Consider the following 20575-nt stretch of genomic DNA (forward strand, 5'->3'; position numbering starts at 1 on the left):
TGCGGTTGACCTGAACTTACTGGGAAATCATTGTTCGCGGGGAATAATCTGAATCCCAGATCCACATCACTAACGGAGTTCAGCAGGTTATCTGCACCTGTAAGCGACAAAAGCTGGTCCTTTCAGTGTAGCGTGCATGCAACCCCGGACATGTACTGGAATGCTAGACCTGTTATTGCTCGATTTCACGTGCCACAGCCTTGCGTATCCCTCTAGTAAGCTTGACGCATACCGCGGGGCCATGCCGGAGTCTTGGTCGTTAACGGAATAAAGCTGAGAAATCGCTAGCACAACTACAAACGGACATACCACACCACACACAGAATCGACAAAGCTTGCAATCTGTCCATCTTTTCTGTAGCTTGTATGGTAGTGGTTTCCCGGGTGCAGTCCAATTAACCCACAGGCTCCACTCCTGGTGGTGCCCTTTTGGACATTCCTTTAAGGTTCAGCTTTGCAATCATACTGCCCCCGGAAACCAAAAACTTTGCCTTCAGGGACGCTGTTTGGAGGTTCGTGGGAATAACGGCGCCCGATCAGCAGTCGGCATATGGGTCGCCCTCCCAGGGCTGTGGGGTACTCGGTGCCAGGCCGGTGTCAGTGGGATGTGTCACAGCAGCGGTGACCCAGACGGTGGCCCTGGGCGCCAATGTAAATGGCATGGTATAATGGTAAAGAGTTTATATAGATAGTTTGACGCCACCTGTCTTGTTCGGCAACATAGATGTTAGGCCGACGCTGCATGCAGATCCTCTGGGACTGATGGTGTTGTGCAGCAAAGATGGTGAAGCTCCCCACAGGTGGAGCTGGAGTCCCAGGGAAGTGTAGATGTAGTGATGGGGGAAAGGCACAGGCGGTGTAGGTGCTGGTACCCAGATGTAGCGGTGCTGGAATAACTGTAGGACACCAGAGCGTGCAGTTCCAAAGCTTTACTCACAGTCTGCAGGTTACACAGATGCCTGCCTCCGTGCTGTGTCCTCCGGTTCAGGACCTCTGCCAACCTCCGGGACCAGAATGGAAAGCTCCCTTCCAACACTCCGCCAACATGTACCTTCCTGAACGCCTCCTTTCTTGCGCTTGTGGGGGAAGCACTCACAGGACCGTGGTTCACTGAAACGCCTCCTGTCTAACAGATGTTTCTCAGACTTTACTTGTATGGCAGACAGCTGTAGCCTTTTACTTCTGCCTCGCACACGTCGATGCTGGGGCCTCCGAGCCTTAGTTGGGTACAGAGCATTTATAGCTGCTACTTCCCCCGGTTTCTGCTGCAGGAACGTCAGTGTCCCTACAAACTCGGAGACCGGAATCCGGACCATGCGCTCAAGCTAGGAGTGAGCCTTAACTCTGCTCATCCTCCAGCTCCCCTTCTCACGTCCACACACTTCCCCTTCCCTGCACAGAGTGCCCAAACTTACCTCCTCCCGACCACAGAGAGCAGCTCCTCAGCAGTCAGGTTCAGAGGTCTCCCTGCTGGCCTGGAGTGGGAAATGTGTTGTGTGTTGGTTTAACTGCTAGAGAGATCCTTCGTTGCTCCCAAGCTTGACAACACACTCCCTAGGAGGAAGGCAATGCCACAGTGGCGACCGTACTCTTGGGGACGCCACAAGTGCACTGAGGCCCAGCCACTGCTGGATGATGCTGCTGGTACATTGACCCAGACCACTACATACCCCTCGCACTCTACACAGCCAGAATCTGACCCAGAGGAAACTCAGGTTCTCCTTCCCGCATACTATACTACCTTACACGATGACAAAGATGAAGGTGCAGATGAAAGTGTAGGTTCCTTGAGCAGGTGGGGGGGTGCATACTCATGGGCAATGGCACTGGCACAGGGCACCGCATAGTACGCAAAAGTGTCTCTGCAGGTGGGAGGGCCTAAACAGCCAAGTGCAGTGAGATGGAAGATGGGGACGACAAGGAGTTCAGAGTAGTGCAGGGATTCCCTAGCAAGGAGACTTATGCAATTGTTTTCAATGTTGGGACAGCAATTTTTGGGGAGCACTATACTCTGGTGAATGATATATGGGGCCCACCATACACTGGAGCATTCCAAAGGTGGACATCAGACACTGGAGCAGCATTTACAGGGCCCATTATACACTAGAGCAGTAGAAATGGGGCCCATTATATATGGAGCATTATTTGGGCCCATAAGACAGTGAAGCTTCATCCATTGGGACCAACATATACTGTAGCTTTATGTGGACCTCATCATATACGGTTTGAAACATTATATGGGAATAATGATTCTGTATGGAGAAATATATGGGCCTCATTACTCTGTATAGCGCACTAAGCGCTGGCCATAATACTGTATGGAGTTATATACTGTCCGTTTTTGGAGGTATTGGAGAATTTAAAATGGATATCAGTCATGAGATGTAAGAAGTGAAGTATTTTTCATTGTACTATACTGCTATTTCTCTGCCGTATCGGAGCATCATGAGTTGTGGTATGTGTTAAAGGAGCGCTCTTTGGCCCTGGGCCCACGAAAACCTGGAGCCAGCCCTCCCCCCCACAACTGTAGCCAAATAATCCCCATTTTTCAGTGCGTAACTAGTATTATGAAGTTAATTAAGGTTGACAAGCTTCAGTAATAAGAATTTATGCTTTTGGCATTCAAATGGGCACTGTTGGTGTGTTTCCTGTCCTCCTTTCACTGCCAACTTTAATTCTCCATTGACTTACATTGGGTTTCATGTTTCGGGACGACCCCGACTTTTCCCTATAGTCGGCCGATTTTGCTCGACCCGACTTTTGGAAAAGTCGGGTTTCATGAAACGAAACTCGACCCTAAAAAACCAAAAGTCGCTCAACACTAGTCCCATATAATGTTTGAAACAGTATATGATGAGCTCCACATAATGCTACAGTATATGTTGGTCCCCATGGATGAAGCTGCACTGTCTTATGGGCCCAAATAATGCTCTATATATAATGGGCCCCATTTCTAATGCTCTAGTGTATAATGGGCCCTGTAAATGCTGCTCCAGTGTCTGATGTCCACCTTTAGAATGCTCCAGTGTATGGTGGGCCCCATATATCATTCTCCAGAGTATAGTGCTCCCCAAAAATTGCTGTCCCAACATTGAAAACAATTACATAAGTCTCCTCAAATAAGTCTCCTCACTAGGGAATCCCTGTACTAGTCTGGGGGTACAGACGTGATGTCATTGCGCTCTCTGATCAGAATATCACTGTCAGGAAATGCGGAAGACGTCATGGCGGTGGAGCAGGGAGAGGAAAGTATTTCAACTTTGCAAGTGCTGTGATCCAGAGCAAGCAGGGGGGCCCATTCGTTGGCGACGGCACTGGCACAGGGCCCCTCATAGTACGGCGGTGTGTCTGACGGTGGGTGGGCAGAACCTGCACTTTCAGCTGCACCTTCCTTTTTGTCACCGTGTAAAGTGGTACAGTATATGGGAAGGGTAACCTGACTTTCATCTGGGTCACATTCAGGCTGTGTAGTGTGCGAGGGGAATGTAGTGGTCTGGGTCAAGGTACCAGCAGAATCATCTAGCAGTGGCTGGGCCTCAGTGCACTTCTGGCGCCCCCAGGAATACGGTCACCACAGTGGCATTACCTTCCTCCTAGGGAGTGTGATGTCATGCTTGGGAGCAACGAAGGATCTCTCTAGCAGTTAAACCAACACACAACACATTTCCCACTCCAGGCCAGCAGGGAGACCTCTGAACCTGACTGCTGAGGAGCTGCTGTCTGTGGTCGGGAGGAGGTAAGTTAGGGCAGTCTGTGAAGGGAAGGGGAAGTGTGTGGATGTGAGAAGGGGAGCTGGAGGATGAGCAGAGTTAAGGCTCACTCCTAGCTTGAGCGCATGGTCCGGATTCCGGTCTCCAAGTTTGTAGGGACACTGATGTTCCTGCAGCAGAAACCGGAGGAAGTAGCAGCTGTAAATGCTCTGTACCCAACTAAGGCTCGGAGGCCCCAGCAGCGACGTGTGGGAGCCAGAAGGAAAAGGCTACGGCTGCCTGCCATATGAGAAAGTTCCAAGAGAGAGTCAACAGGGGGAACTTCATTGAACTCAGCGCTGCAAGTACCTCAGATAAGTGCTAGAACTGAGGCCACACTACCTATCTGCAGAGAGAGAATTCCAAATTGGCTTCCAGGCTGACCAACTCCTCCATCTGTACTCTGGGTCCTGGACGGCACTTACCAAGTACAGGTAAAGGAACTGCACGACTGTGTCTGTCCTCTTTCTCCTGCGCCTGGCACATGGCTCTGCTACATCCTGCACTGCACACCATCTACCAACTCTTTCATGTGCCCTGCGACAATGGCCATACCTGTGCAGGGTTTCTACATCTTAGCTGCACCACAACTTCTGTCCCAGAGAAGCTCCACTGCAGCGCTGGTCAATCTACTCAGAAACCACAGGTGGTGTCACGTATCATTCTCCTATAAACGTAATTCACCCCTTTGCATGGATGCCCAGGGCCACGGAACGGGTCACCACCACTGTGACACATCCCAGGGAGACACCATCCCGGTACCGATTAACCCCACTGCCCTGCCTGGCCACCCACACTCCATGTCAGATTCATCTTGGACTGGGGAATTCACGATTTGACTTGATAAGTCATGCATGGTATGAAAGAAAGAGCTACATGGACTAATGTGAAGCGTGGCCTGCTGCATCATTCACTTTGGGTGGGGGTGCAAGAGACAAGGAACGGGGTTCTTCCTGACCAGGAGCCAGCACTTGACGACTCAGTCCTTGCAGTTTTTGAAACTTCAGAAGGGGAGGGCATATTTGCTGGAGTCTGTTTCGGCAATGTAAGCCCAAACCAGTTCCTGATGCTCCGGCTTCAAAAATGGTTAACCTACTCCCAGAAAAGGAAGCCTTCCAGGCATTCCATAGACAGACCATGATGCAGGCTCAACACCTCCTGCCTTAGCTACTAATGTGCTTTTGCCACTACCAGCAGATGCACCACCACCATCAGCACCAGCTGGCCCCCCCACGCCCACGTCCGCGGCCTCTTCCACCAAACTTCCAAATTTAGCACAAAATAGACACAAAATAACATCACATATATGGTACTGTATCAGAAGCGCACAGCTCTATTCAGTCAAAGGATAATTGTCAATCTCCATATATATTCCATCAGTCACACAGAGACACTCCCAGGCTCAGTATGGATTAGACAAGAATATAAAAAGTAGACAAAGTGTACAGTATCATCAGATAGCAGGTATATACTGTATAGCATAGTTTAAACATTAACAATGTACGTCTATATATCATTAGAAGTGTTGAGCCACCCCGCTAGTGTTTTGGTTCGTCGCACAGGAGGCAAGTTCGTCGAATGTTCGTCGAACCACACTGAAAACAATGGCAGGCAAACACAAACACATACTAACACATACAAAACAATTACAAAACACCTTAAAAGGTGTCCCAAAGGCGACAAAATGCTCAGAAGCCAAAAATAACATATGGAAAAGGGCAACTACATTTACAAAAGAGGTGGAGGAGTAAAAGGAGGAGGTGGAAGAGACACAGATCAAGGCTTGTCATGCCCCTATGAAGTCAAGAAAGTCTGGACTAAAAATGTAAAAACCAAACCTAAAAAAACAAAATCTGAAAATGAACACGATCATATACCGTTGTACTTCCCACCAATAAATTATGGCAACTGGCGATCGGGCGGCGTTATTCCCATGAACCTCCAAACAGTGTCCATGAAGCCAAAGTGTTTGCTTTCCGGGGGCAGTATGATTGCAAAGCTGAACCTTAAAGGAATGTCCAAAAGGGCACCACCAGGAGTGGAGCCTGCGGCTTAATTGGACTCCACCCGGGAAACCACAACCATGCCACCTCAAAAAAAGATGCACACATTGAAAGCTTTGTCGATTGTGTCTGGGAGGTGTGGTATGTCCGTTTATAGTTGTGCTAGCGATTTGTCAGCTTTATTCCGTTAACGAACGAGACTCCGGCATGCCCCTGCGGTACGCGTAAAGCTTACTAGAGGGATACGCGAGGCTCTGGCACACGCGATCGAGCAATAACAGGGCTATCATGGCCTTCCATATCCGGGGCTACATGCGCGCTACACTGAAAGGACCATCTTTTGTCGCTTACAGGTGCAGATAACCCGCTGAACATCGTTAGTGATTGGGATCTGGGATTCCAATAATTCGCCGTGAACGATGATTTCCCAGTAAGTGCAGGTCAACAGCAATTCCTGATTTCGGCCTAACCGCCATTCCAGAAAAAATGCCAAACATTACGTGTCCAAACCACAGGTGCTGTAGCTTGCTTAACAGCTCTGCAGCCATTCTCAGGCCAGTATGGATTCTACAAGATTCGAGAAAGTTGATAAAGGGTACAGTTTCACCGGATAACACGTATATAAGTTGCACAGTTTACACATTAAAAACCTATGTGTATCGATCAGGAGGCAGGCTCAGACGGTCTCAGGCCCAGTATGGATTAGACCAGATTGTACAAAGTTGAGATAGGGTACATTATCACTGGATAGCAGGTATATAGAGCATAGTTTAAACATTTAAAATCTCCGTGTTCTCTGCATGGATTACACAACAATCTAAAAACTAGAAAAAAGGAAATGTATTTCAAGCGTACACCATTATACACTTTTGGTGCATTTTTAAATCTTCATTTATATTTTTGTCTCAGTAAGACAGCCCAGACTCTCTCTGCAATAGGAAATTAAATGCATACAATTATTTACCTAAAGTTTAATGATTGCAGAAATCTACGAATTACTATTCACGGGAACAACTTCCGTCACAATTCTCAGAGGCGATGCTGACCCTCAATTAATTAGTGTGTGGACACAGCATAAACCTTTCTTTGTGAAGAAAGTGTTGCTGTATCGCAGTACCATTGATCCCATCGCTGTTACTCATATCCATCCAATTTTGATCACAGGGATAGATGTAAACATGGTGCTCACTACCTATCATGATCTGTCACGTAACTTTGGAGTGCAAAACACAGAAGCCACAGGCCGTAGGCGATTCAATTGGATTGGCATGAGAGGGAGGGCACATTTAAAAATGTGCGCTGGAATGTCACACGTCTGTGGGTAGGAAAACTGTTAAAGCTGATGAGAAACCACCACTGCATCTCATTGTGAGTCGACGTCCATAAGAAATGGAAGCCATTGATCATCTGAAGCTGGATCCCGGCCAGCGGGACAGGGCATAGCTACGTCTTAACTATCATCTTCTATCAGTTCACCAAATTTGAAGTGCCAGTCCCAGTGATGGATTTCACAGCCCAGACTACACAGCGGAGGAGCAGGGAGAGGTAAACATTGCAAATGCTGGGGCCCTGCCCAAGCAAGGGGGGCCCACTCGTGGGCATCGGCACTGGCACTGGGCTCCTCATAGTACAGCGGTGTGTCTGACGGCTGGTGTGCACCACCACAGTCAAAGACACTTGATTGCACTATGAGGGACTTTGTGCCAGTGCCCGCGCCCACGAGTCGGCCCACCCACCTGTCCAGAGCAATGTCTTTCGCACGGTTGCGTGCACTCGGTGGTGACCCCATTCATTGGGGGGGAGGAGGCTGCCCAGTTATGGAGGTTTACAAAATGGCATATGTTGATGTGGGACATTCACCTGCTGCTAAAGGCGAAATTGGTCAAGTCCCAGGAACAGGCGGACCAAAGAAAACAATTTTTCTGGCAACCTATGTGTCATCAGGGTAAGGTGGGACAAAATCCTTGGAAACCCATGCATGGTTCATTTTAATGAAGCTTAGATCATCCACATTTTGGGTCAAAAGATGGGTCCTTTTTTCTGTCAGTATTAATCCAGCAGCACTGAAGACTCTTTCCGATAGCACACTTGCAGCTGGGCATGCGAGCTCCTGTAAGGCATATTGTGCCAATTCAGGCCAGGTGTCCAGTTTAGCTGCCCAATAGTCAAATGGGAATGACCTGTGAGGGAGAACATCGATATGGGAGGAAAAGTAGTTTGTAACCATACTTGACAAGTGCTGTCTCCTGTCAGTTTCAATCGATGCAGTATTACCAGTCGTGTGAGCGGGATTTGAAAAATCACTCCACAACATGGTCATGAAACCCCTGTCTCCAACGCCACTTCTGATGTGTTTACCACCAACACCTCTTCCGAGTTGCCCCCGGCCCCTACGGCTCGTGTGAGAACCATCACCAGAATAGCTTGTTTGTTAGCCAATATTAGGTCAAGGTTCTCCTGTGGCATGATGTTTTGTAATTTGCCTTTATAGCGTGGATCCAGGATGCTGGCCAACCAGTAGCCATCATCGTTCATCATTTTGGCAATGCGGGGGTCCCTTTTTAGGATCTGCAAGGCATAATATGACATGTGAGCCTATGTTCCCGGTGTCAATGATGCACTGCGAGTCACGCACAATCCCTGTACCAGACCTTGCAAAGCCAACATTTTCTCTTGCCCCACGAGAAGCATCCTCCTCCCCTAAATAATCATCCCTATCATCATCCTCCTCCTCTTCCTCCACCTCGTCCACGACAGTTCCCTGACCAGACAATGGCTGACTGTCACCAAGGCTTCCCTCCTCCTCTTCCTCCTCATCAACCTCGGCTGCAGACGCCTGCTCTTTAATGTGCGTCAAAGTTTGCATGAGCAGACGCATAAGTGGGATGCTCATGCTTATGATGGCGTCGTCAGCGCTTACCAGCCGTGTGCATTCCTCAAAACACTGTAGGACTTTACAGAGGTCTTTCAGCTTCGACCACTGCACACCTGTCAACTCCATGTCTTCCCTCAAAGTGCCTGCCCGTGTATCCTCCCACAAATGCATTACGGCCTGCCTTTTTTCGCACGGCCGCTCAACCATGTGCAGGGTGGAGTTCCACCTTGTTGCAACGTCGATAATTAGGTGGTGCTTGGGAAGGTTGAGCAATCGCTGCAGCTTCTGCATACGACTGGAGTGTACCAGCGACCGGCAGATGTGCGAGCACAGTCTTCGAACCTTAAGGAGCAGGCCTGTTAAATCCGGATAATTGGTGAGGAAGCACTGCACCACCAGGTTCAAGGTGTGAGCCAAGCAAGGTATGTGTCTGAGTTATGAAAGGGCTATGGCTGCCACAAAATTCCTGCCGTAATCACTAACTACCTTGCCTGCCTCAAGATGTAGACTGCCCAGCCATGACTCAGTTTGTCGCTGAAAGTAATCGGCCAGTACCTCTGCGGTGTGTCTGTCGCCCAAACATATCATCTGCAACACAGCATGCTGATGCTTTCCACTAGCAGATCGATAGGGGGACACATCGTTTGCAACACTGTCAACTGCGGATGCAGTGCTCGTGCGACTGCGCTCTGTGGACCAGCTTTCGCTTCTGGAGGAGGAGGGTCGAATGCCTACAGCCAACTGTTTCCTATACCGTGGGCTAGGCAGCCCTATGCCACCACCGCTGTCCCCTGTGGACCCTGCATCCACCACATTAACCCAGTGCGCAGTGATGGAAACGTAATGGCCCTGGCCATGCCTACTGGACCATGCATCAGTTGTGAGGTGCACCTTTCCATTCACTGACAGCTTGAGTGCATGGACAATGCGGTCTTTCACATGAAGGTGGAGGGCTGGGATGGCTTTGCGAGAAAAGAAGTGGCGACTGGGTAGTTCATAGCATGGAACTGCGTAGGCCATTAGTTCACGGAAAGCTGCGCTTTCAACCAACCGATAGGGCATCATCTCTAACGAGATTAGTTTGGCAATGTGGGTGTTCAAAGCCAGTGTACGCGGATGAGAGGATGAGTACTTTTTTGTCCTACTCATAGTCTCTGGTAGGGTGAGCTGGACTTGAGAGCTGGATATGGTGGAAGTAGCAGTGGACATGGCGGACTGAGAGAGGGTTGATGATAGTGATGGAGATGGTGTTCTTTCTGATGGCCTAGATTCAGTCTTTCATTGCAATAACAGTGTGATTCCCTGAATGATTTGCACTTGCGACGACAACTCAACATTTGCTGCTGTTGGTGTGCTAACCGGTGGACTTACAGTGGGGGAAACAATGTTGCGTTGCTGACTACCTTCTTTGGGAGCAGTTGCACATGTGGTACGTGAGTTTTGGTAGTCCATCCATGCTTGCAAGTTCATGGTGGTTAAATTTCTTAGCATGCAACCGGTATTCAAATTTCTCACATTTTTCCCATGGCTAAAGGTCTTTGCGCACTTCCTACAGATTACCTTTGCCTGATCATTAGGATTTTGTTCAAAAAAGTGCCACACTTCCCTCTTCCTACTAGGGAAGACAGTTTGAGGCCTTGCACGCTGTGCTTTTTTGACCATCTGGCCAAGCTGTCCTGCAATTTTTTGGATTTTTGTAACCCGTTTTTGGACTGCTCAGGGCCTGCCAGATAACAACTGTTGCGATGACGTTGCCCGCTGCGGATGCTCCTCCTCCTCTTCTGAGCTATTGGCAGTGGCACACTCTACCCCCAATGGATGCCAATCTGGGTCAACAACAGGGTCATCCATCACCTCCTCTTCAATGTCATGTGCACCTTCCTCTGTGTCACCGTGTATGGTGGTATAGTATGCGAGAGGGGGCAACTGAGTTTCATCAGGGTCAGATTCTGGCTCAGTACACTGCGAGGACAATGTAGTGCTCTGAGTGAATGTACCAGCAGATAAATCTAGCAGTGGCTGTGCATCAGTGCACTCCATGTCAGATTCATCTTGGCCTGGGTAATTCACGATTTGACTTGATAACCCAGGCATGGTATGTGAAAACAGCTCCATGGAGTAATCTGTAGTGTGGCCTACCGCATCCTTCAATTTTGGTAGGGGTGAAGGACACAAGGAAAGGTGTGGTTCATGACTATGAGCCTCCAATGACAACTCAGTGCTTTTATTTTTAAAAACTTCAGAAGAGGAGGCGATAGAGCTGGAGGCTGTGTCAGCAATGTAAGCCAAAACTTGTTCTTGAAGCTCCGGCTTTAGAAGCGGTTTACCAACTCCCAGAAAAGGGAGCCTTCGAGGCCTTGTGGAGCCAGATGATGATGCAGCCTCAACACCTCCAGTATTAGGTGCTATTTTGCTTTTGCCACTACCAGCAGATCCACCACCAACACCATCATTACCAGATGCCAACCCCCACCCACTTCCACAGACTCTTCCACCACACTTCCTCATTTTTTGGAAAAATTTACCCAAATTTACACCAACTCTCTGGTACTGTAAAACAAGGTACAAGATGTATATAGTACTGGGGAGAATTGGAATGTCTCTACACTTCAGGACACTGTGGGATTCAGTCAGGCCCTGTTTATTTAACACCGCAATATGACAGGCAGATTCTCTATGCTGTTAGAAAGGTTTATAGAGGACTGTGGAGAATTGGAATGTCTCTACACTTCAGGACACTGTGGGATTCAGTCAAGCCCTGTTTATTTAACACCGCAATATGACAGGCAGATTCTCTATACTGTTAGAAGGGTGTATAGAGGACTGTGGAGAATTGGAATGTCTCTACACTTCAGGACACTGTGGGATTCAGTCACGCCCTGTTTTTTTAACACCGCAATATGACAGGCAGATTCTCTATGCTGTTAGAAGGGTGTATAGAGGACTGAGGAGAATTGGAATGTCTACACTTCACGACACTGTGGGATTCAGTCAGGCCCTGTTTATTTAACACCGCAATGTGACCGGCAGAAATTGCCTAGTGTATGACAAACTACAAGGTGTATATAGAATTGGGCAGAACTGGAATCTCTCTACAGTGTAGGTCTGTAAGAACAGAACAACTCCTCGACTTATCCTTACAGAGTCACACACAGATAGCTTCACTGTGGCCGTGATAACAGCCATTACACGGTACTGAGAGTGGAGCATGCACGTACACCGCTGTCCAGTGTATGTAAAATTGTCAAGCTCCATGTTTTAGTATACGGACTGACACACACTGTCTTTCTATAGTTTTGAATGTAATCAAACAGCAAATATACTAAACTGTTTGAAAACCAGACAAAACTATAAGATGGAGGTCTGTAAGAACAGAACAACTCCTTGACTTATCCTTACAGAGTCACACACAGATAGCTTCACTGTGGCTGTGATAACAGCCGTTACACGGTACTGAGAGAGGAGCATGCACGTACACCACTGTCCAGTGTATGTAAAATTGTCAAGCTCCGTGTTTTAGTATACGGACTGACACACGCTGTCTCTCTATAGTTTTGAATGTAATCAAACAGCAAATATACTAAACTGTTTGAAAACCAGACAAAACTATAAGGTGGAGGTCTGTAAGAACGGAACAACTCCTCGACTTATCCTTACAGAGTCACACACAGATAGCTTCACTGTGGCCGTGATAACAGCTGTTACATGGTACTGAGAGTGGAGCATACACCGCTGTACGGTGTGTGAAAAATGAACGCTCAGTAACTCACAAGGACAAAACAATAAAATCTGGATTGCTTTGAAAAAAGCAGTTTGCTCAGCAGTGGGCACACAGCAATGCAGCTACCAGGTAGCCTTAAAAGGCAGCCTAATAACCAACAGAGCTGATGCACCAAAATATAGCCTCCCCTTGCACTGCACAGTGACTGGTGTGTTGTACAGGCAAAATCGCTAGCAGCAGAATCAGTTTTTGGTATCTTCTTCCCTGCCTAACACTCTCCCTACAGAATCAGCAGCAGCTCTCCCTATTCTGAGATCAGCATGAGTAACATGGCGGTCGGCATCCCCGCCCTTTTATTCCCCCTGTGACGCCCCACAAAGCAAGCCAATCACTTGCATGCCCTTCTCCAAGATGATGGTGACCGCTGCCTATGTCATCACGTTGCCCACAGTGTCCGTTCTTCCTGATTGGCTGCAAAAAGGGCGGTCAAGCATCTTTTGAAACGCGACTTTGGCGCTAAAGTGGCCGACCTCACGCTAAGGTCGGGTTTCGTTTCATGAAACCCGACTTTGGCGAAAGTCGGCGTCTTTCCAATTTATTTCGACCCGTTTCGCTCAACTCTAGTCCTGATTACTGTTGTGATATTCCTTTTCTGAAATGCTGTATTACGTCTGTGCCAGATGTAATGGGACATAAACCTCCCAAAAAGTTCAACTTTTGTCTTGTCAGTTCAAAGAGTATTCTTTCAAAAGACTTTGGAATCATCAAGATGTTTTCTGTCAAAACTGAGATGAGCCTTTATGTTCTTATTGCTCAGCATTGGTTTTCATCTTGGAACTCTGCTGTGCAGTCCATTTTTGTCCTGTCTCTTTCTTACAGTGGAGTCATGAACACTGACCTTAACTGAGGCCCACAGTTCTTTGGGTGTTATTGTGGGGTCTTTTGTGACCTCTTGGATGAGTCGTCACAATTGGAGCAATTTCGGTTGGCCGGACATTCCTGGGAAGGTTCACCACTGTTCCATGTTTTTGCCTTTTGCAGATAATGGCTTTCATTGTGGTTTGCTGGAGTCCCAAAGCTTTAGAAATGGCTTTATAACCTTTTCCAGACTGCTAGATCTTAATTATTTTGTTTCTTATTTGTTCCTGAATGTCTTTGGATCGCAGCATGATGTCTAGCTTCTGTGGATCTTTTGGTCTATTTCACTGTGTCAGGTAGGTCCTATTTAGGTAATTTCCTTCTTGAGAACAGGTGTTGTAGTAATCAGGCCTGCATGTGACTAGGGAATTTAAACTCAGCTTCCCAAAGGTGTGATAAACCACAGTTAATTTATGTTTTAAGGGGGGGCAATCCCTTTTCACACAAGTCCCTGTATGTTTGGATTTTTTTCCCCATAATAAAGACCTTCACTTAAAAACTGCATTTTATGTTTACCCTGTATTATCTTTGTCTAATATTTAAATTAGTTTGGTTATCTGAAACATTTAAGTGTGACAAACATGCTAAAGAATAGGAAATCAGGAAGGGGACAAAAACCTCATTTTCCCCAGGCAGAAAGGTGGTCAGGTGTTTATACATAGGGACATCATCAACACAATTAGATTCACAACTCGATAGGTAGCTTTAAATGCTTGGGCTGTTTTAAAACTGTCAGGCATTTGTGATGGAATACACAGGGAAATGATCATTATCATTCACAAAACCAGTTCCTTTGTGCCCCTACATCACACCTTTGGTAGTGGCTTGGGGACAGCCATAAATGCCAGAATACAATGATGGCAAATTACAACTTTCCGTATTTGGAAATATACAAAAACATTTCGACAGGACAAGGTGACTAGACCAGTAAGGAAAGGACACATTACAGTCAGTGACTGTACTGTAGATAAAAAGAAAGCCAAAGAGATAGGCAGGAGCATGGGAGATGGACGGAGCTCGGGACCACCTGGAATATCAGATCACCAAAAGAGCTTAAGACACCGACAAAGAACAATCACACAGATGATAATCCACCAGAACCACTTCCTGGACCACAAGCAAACACATATCATCATAAGTATCAAAACCTACTTCTCTGTCTTCCTCTATTTTCACCTTAACACTTATACCCCTAACACTCTGTGTTATATCCCTGTGTCCCCTCAGTAATAGGTATAGTTGGTATTGTCACTGTGGGTGGAGGCGGCTTGTGTTGTGTGTTTATGTGTCTTTATAAGTGATCAGGTGACGGTATGACCTTTATAAGTGATCAGGTGAAGGTTTTTTTATTGGTGTTTTCATGTATTACAACTGTGTATAAATTAGTTTATGGATTTCATATTGATTTTTATATGTGTTGACATATGCTAATATTATACTGTTTTCTATTGATTTAAGCGTAACCTTGTTAGTCAATAAAGTTGTTATATATTCCAGAACAAGCTGTCATCTAATCAGTGCCCACATGTGCAAGGTAACAGGTGTATTTTAGTACAAGGAAAAAGGTGGGCAACTAGACAGCCACACAGGAACCAGAATAAAAAGAGAATACAGTATTAGAATATTAATATCTAATATCTGATTTATTTAACCTCCTTTTACAATATTCTATAATTTTTTTAGAATGGTTGATGTCACTATAATTTATTGGCTTATATACACTTCTCAAAAAATAAAGGGAACACTAAGATACCACTTGGTAGATATTAATGAATGAAATATCACAGCTGCAAATCTTTATTTATTACATAGTGGCAGGCGTTGAGAACAAGAAAACATAAAAATGATCAATGTAAATCAAAATTAGTATCCCATGGAGGTCTGGATTTGGAAAGATACTCAAAATCAAAGTGGAAAATCAAATTACAAGCTGATCCAACTTAAGTGGAAATGCCTCAAGACAAGGAAATGATGCTCAGTAGTGTGTATGGCCTCCATGTGCCTGTTTGACCTCCCTACCTACGACACCTGGGCATGCTCCTGATGAGTCAGCAGATGTTGTCATGAGGGATCTCCTTCCAGACCTGGACTAAAGCATCCACCAACTCCTGGACAGTCTGTCGTGCAATGTGACATTGGTGGATGGAGCGAGACATGATGTCTCAGATTTGTTCAATTGGATTCAGGATTGGGAAATGGGCGGGCCAGTCCATATCTTCAATCGCTTCATCTTGCAGGAACTGCTGACACACTTCAGCCACATGAGGTCTGGCATTGTCCTGCATTTAAAGGAACCCAGGGCCAACCGCACCACCATATGGTCTCACAAGGGGTCTGAGGATCTCATCTTGGTACCTAATGGCAGTCAGGCTACATCTGGCGAGCACATGGAGGGCTGTGCAGCCCTCCAAAGAAATGCCACTCCACACCATTACTGACCCAGTGCCAAACTGGTCATGCTGAAGGATGCTGCAGGCAGCAGATCGCTCTCCATGGCGTCTCCAGACTCACATCTGTCACATGTGCTCAGTGTGAACCTGCTTTCATCTGTGAATAGCACAGGGTGCCAGTGGTGAATTTGCCAATCCTGGTGTTCTATGGCAAATGCCAAGCGTCCTGCATGGTGTTGGGCTGTGAGCACAACCCCATCTGTGGATGTCAGGCACTCAGACCATCCTCATAGAGTCGGTTTCTAACCATTTGTGCAGACACATGCACAATCGTGGCCTGCTGGAGGTCATTTTGCAGGGCTGTAGCAGTGCTCCTCCTGTTCCTCCTTGCACAAAGGCTAAGGTAGCGGACCTGCTGCTGAGTTGTTGCCCTTATATGGCCCCCTCCATGTCTCCTGGTGTACTGGCCTGTCTCCTGGTAGTGCCTCTATCCACTGGACACTACACTGACAAACACAGCAAACCTTCTTGCCACAGCTCGCATTGATGTGCCATCCTGGATGAGCTGCACTACCTGAGCCACTTGTGTTGGTTGTAGAGTCCGTCTCATGCTACCATGAGTGTGAAAGCACAACTAAGATTCAAAAGTGACCAAAACATCAGCCAGAAAGCATTGGTACTGAGATGTGGTCTGTGGTCCCCACCTGCAGAACCACTCCTTTATTGAGTGTGTCTTGATAATTGCCACTAATTTCCATCTGTTGTCTATTCCATTTGCACAACAGCATGTGAAATTGATTGTCAATCAGTGTTGCTTCCTAAGTGGACAGTTTGATTTCACAGAAGTTTGATTTACTTGGAGTTATATTCTTTTGTTTAAGTGTTCCCTTTATTTTTTTTGAGCAGTGTAGTTGGTTTATAAAATCTATTTCACCTCGAATCTTACGAAAAAATCTGATTCTAACTAATCAAATTTTTTTTATACTACTTTTAGTGAATCCAGCAAAATGGTGGCTGTGTGTCTTCCATTAGCTGTGTTATAGAGAGCCAGGAAGTGTTTAAAAAAATGCTCACTTCTCCTCATCCCACCTCATACCTATCTTGCTGCTGGTCCTTTGATAAGATAATTTGTTTACTATCTTCTGTCTTCTTTTTTATTGTGAGCAATGCACACATCAATTAAATGAGCCACACCCCATAAAAACACAAGAAATGTGTTGCACACCATGGCATTCATCTCACCCCATGTGTTGTCAGGGGGACTAGGGAAGAGACAACACAAATAGTGGTAGCTAGCGGCCTGGAATGAATATAGACAGAAGACATAAGATAGAAGATAGAAAAGCCAATCAGAAGAGCAATGGTGGGCTGGTATCTGGCTGTGTGGTTACAAGGGGAGGTGTGTATAAGTGATTTTTTTTCACACCTTCCTAGCATATTCAATTCATATTAGTTTTACAGATCCAAGAAGAGTTTAAAAAACTATTATACTTAACTCCCCTTAAAACTCGTCATGCCTGGTCTGCCTACAACGGTACACAAATAGGCAGATTAATATTAGGTGTGCTTCAGGTGACCATACAAATCAGTCCAAGTATGGACCACAGTACAAAATACTCTGGTTGGGAGAACCATGGACAGTACATGCATTGCGGTCCATGTTCGAACCGATACACCCACACATCTGAAACAGCCCTAAGATTTTTTCCTTTTCACCAATTCCCAGCATGCTCAGTTAGCATGGATTATGGGTCATGAATTACAAAGAGCTGGTAAGGATTTTAAAAAGAAAAATCTTATATTTGCCTCTCCTTGGCTCAGTCTCATCATATCCTTCATACTCATTTCCCTCCTCTGTTCCACCTCTTTTTCAATGTGAATTGAATATCCTTCCTGAATAGAGAGGATCTGCTTAAATCAAGTTTTGTAAGATTCACTCAACTTTGTGTACATTCATTACATACTAGGTGTTCATGTTACTTATTACTTTTATGCAAAAGTATCATATATGTGCTGCAGACATGGAAGATAATTTAATGATTTAATTAGATATAAAAATGAGAATATTTTTAAGAACAAAACCTTCCATGAGAGATGGATTTTTAAAACCTACTATTGATCCTGGTCAGGACAATTATGCAGGTATGATAAGATAAGATTAACCCCAACCAAGGTTCATGTACAGGGCTTTTCAATTGTATCAGCTCAAAAGCTTAAGATCTATTCTTTTTGCAACACTACAGATAGGAGATAGATTGTAATCCATTTCCTTTGTGTCCGGTCTTTTTTCATACATGTATAAGCATTATATCCTAATTGCTTATTCCAATTAAGTTCAGGTAACTCTTCCTTCAATTATCCGGAATGTTAAAATAAAACAGATTTTGTGAAATATTATTCATCTCCCTATTACAACATTGCTTGGCTTCAACAGCTTTTTTCATTTGTCTAAACAACGAAGCAAAACTTCTACTAGGTGGAAGAAGAAAGAGTGAAAGACTGAGTGCATTCTATAATGTATACAATGTAATTAGAATTACAGTTGAGAAAAATTCTGAATTTTGTAGGATTTGCTATTATTGGTGTTAAAGAAATGGAGAGTTTTATCAGACAATGGACAAGTTTTGCAAGACAAATGTCCACATTTTTGATAACCCATTGTAGATAACTAATTACTGGTATGAGAGTTTTTTTTGCGAATCCAAAAAACTAGGAGATATAATATTTCCCAAAGTGGGCGCTTTCCTGGAAAAAATTTTAACTCCCTCTCCCAACAAGTTGTTGGTAATTTCATCACTTCTCAATATATATAAATTCTGATGAATTGTGTTAGAAATAGAACGAAAATAGGAGTTATAGGTTAATACCAAGGTAAGATGATCAGAAGTGTTGGCATATTTTGGACGAACCTGCACATCAATAAGAGATTCCCTAGATTTATTCTCAGTAATATTAATTGCACGGTTTACTGTCCAAGCAGGATAACCACGATTTCCAAGTCGATTTTAAATAATGCCAACTTCTTTATTATATAAAGTATTGTTACTACAGTTTCTTTTGGCCCGCACCAGTTCACCCACCGGAATGGATTTAGTGGTGTGGGTCGGATGGAAACTGGTGGCATGTAAAATGGTATTTCCTGCAATTTTTTTGTGTAAAGTAGTACTGGAAATAAATTGGTGAGATTTACCCATCAAACGCAAATCCAGAAAACAGATTTCTTTGGAATCAAAATTGTGAGTGAAACCTAAATTAAATTCATTGGAGTTAATATACTCTACAAAAGAAGAAAATAAAGATACATCCCCCTTCCAAATTAACAATAAATCATCTATGAATCGATAATACCATTGAATATTATTGAAAAAAGGATTATTACAGTTGAAGATGAATATTTCCTCCCACCACACCATGACCAGACTTGCTACAGAAGGGGAGAATTTAGCACCCTTGGATACACCGTTGTTCTGTAAAAAAAAAATTTTTGTCAAATAAAAAATAGTTGTGAGAAAGTAAAAATTCCAAAATTTGAATAACATAATTCTGTAGATCCTGGCTAAAAGAACTATATTTATTAAGGTGAAATTTCAATGCCAATATTGCAATTTGGTGTGGTATAGATGTGTACAAAGAAATGCCATCAAATGAGAGCCATGTCCAATCTGGCTCCCATGTGACGCCATGTAGGAGATGTAGAAGATCTCTGGTGTCCTAAAGATAGCCTGGAATGTGCTGCAAAAGAGGTTGGAGTAGAGTCAAGCCACTGGCCCAGACGTTCACTAAAAGAACCAATACCTGCCACTATGGGGCGCATAGGAGGGGGAAAAAGGCTTTTGTGCATCTTAGGCAAAGCATGCAAGATTGGAATCTTAGGAAATTCAACAATCAAAAATTCAGACTGTTTTTTAGAGAAAAATCCCTGGTGTAAACCCTCCTCAATAAGTAATTTGTGTTCATCCATGTAATTCTGTGTGGGATCACATTGTAATGGGATATAAGTGCTGGTATCTGAAATTAATTGATAAATGGAGGATATGTAGTCAGAAGTATTCATTACCCATTACCACCACTGATCCCCCCTTATCCGACATTTTCACAATTAAATCAGAATGTACCTCCCAAGATTTTAGAACTTCTTTTTCAGCATGGGTTAAATTGCAAGATTTTTTGTCATGCAATTGATTTTGATTATTAAGGAGTTTTCTGATGTCTCATTCGACCACCTCTGATTTTTGTTTATAATTAGCTTTTTATTTTTTGATATACATGTATGTATTGTATTTTTCTATCACTTGTATCCAGTTTTGTAATTATTGTCATCACCTGTCCATTCTCTTGATATAGTGCAATGTTCCCTACAGAGCTTAGCCTGAAGTCTAAGAACCTCGTGTTCGAAATGCGTCCAGGTGCTCTACAGATCAGTCTAAGGTAATTCCCTTCACTGGGTATACCTTCATGAGCACAGCAGCCCTTCTTTTTGTACTATCGATTTTATTGAATTTATAAATAAAAGACATTACTATTTTTAATCCTTGAGCTGGATATCTATTTTTTGGAATAATTTGGACATTTACAGAGACGGATCCGTGCTCGGATGTGAATCGCTTGTGAGAAAAAACAGAAGGGTTGAGCTGAAACAATTTCTCTTGCACAATTGTATATTTTCTGTCTCTTTCGTGCTCCCCAAACTCCTTTTCCTGTATATTCGCTAATATTTGGAATATGAAGGACTGTTTTTTCTTGGGCTAATGCTATGCCTCATTAATATTCTTTTTGGACTGATCTGTTTGTGGAATTCATTTTTGTTAACATGGATTCTTTGATTGATCCAACAAGAAAAGAACGTGCAACACAGGTGTTCCAGTCCATCAGTAAAGCTGTGGACACTCAATCAGAGGTTTTGAATCTCATGCAAGAAG

This window comes from Dendrobates tinctorius, unplaced genomic scaffold, assembly GCF_039654945.1.
Source record: "Dendrobates tinctorius isolate UK_male_01 unplaced genomic scaffold, ASM3965494v1 ptg000064l, whole genome shotgun sequence".
Classification (NCBI taxonomy): Eukaryota; Metazoa; Chordata; class Amphibia; order Anura; family Dendrobatidae; genus Dendrobates; species Dendrobates tinctorius.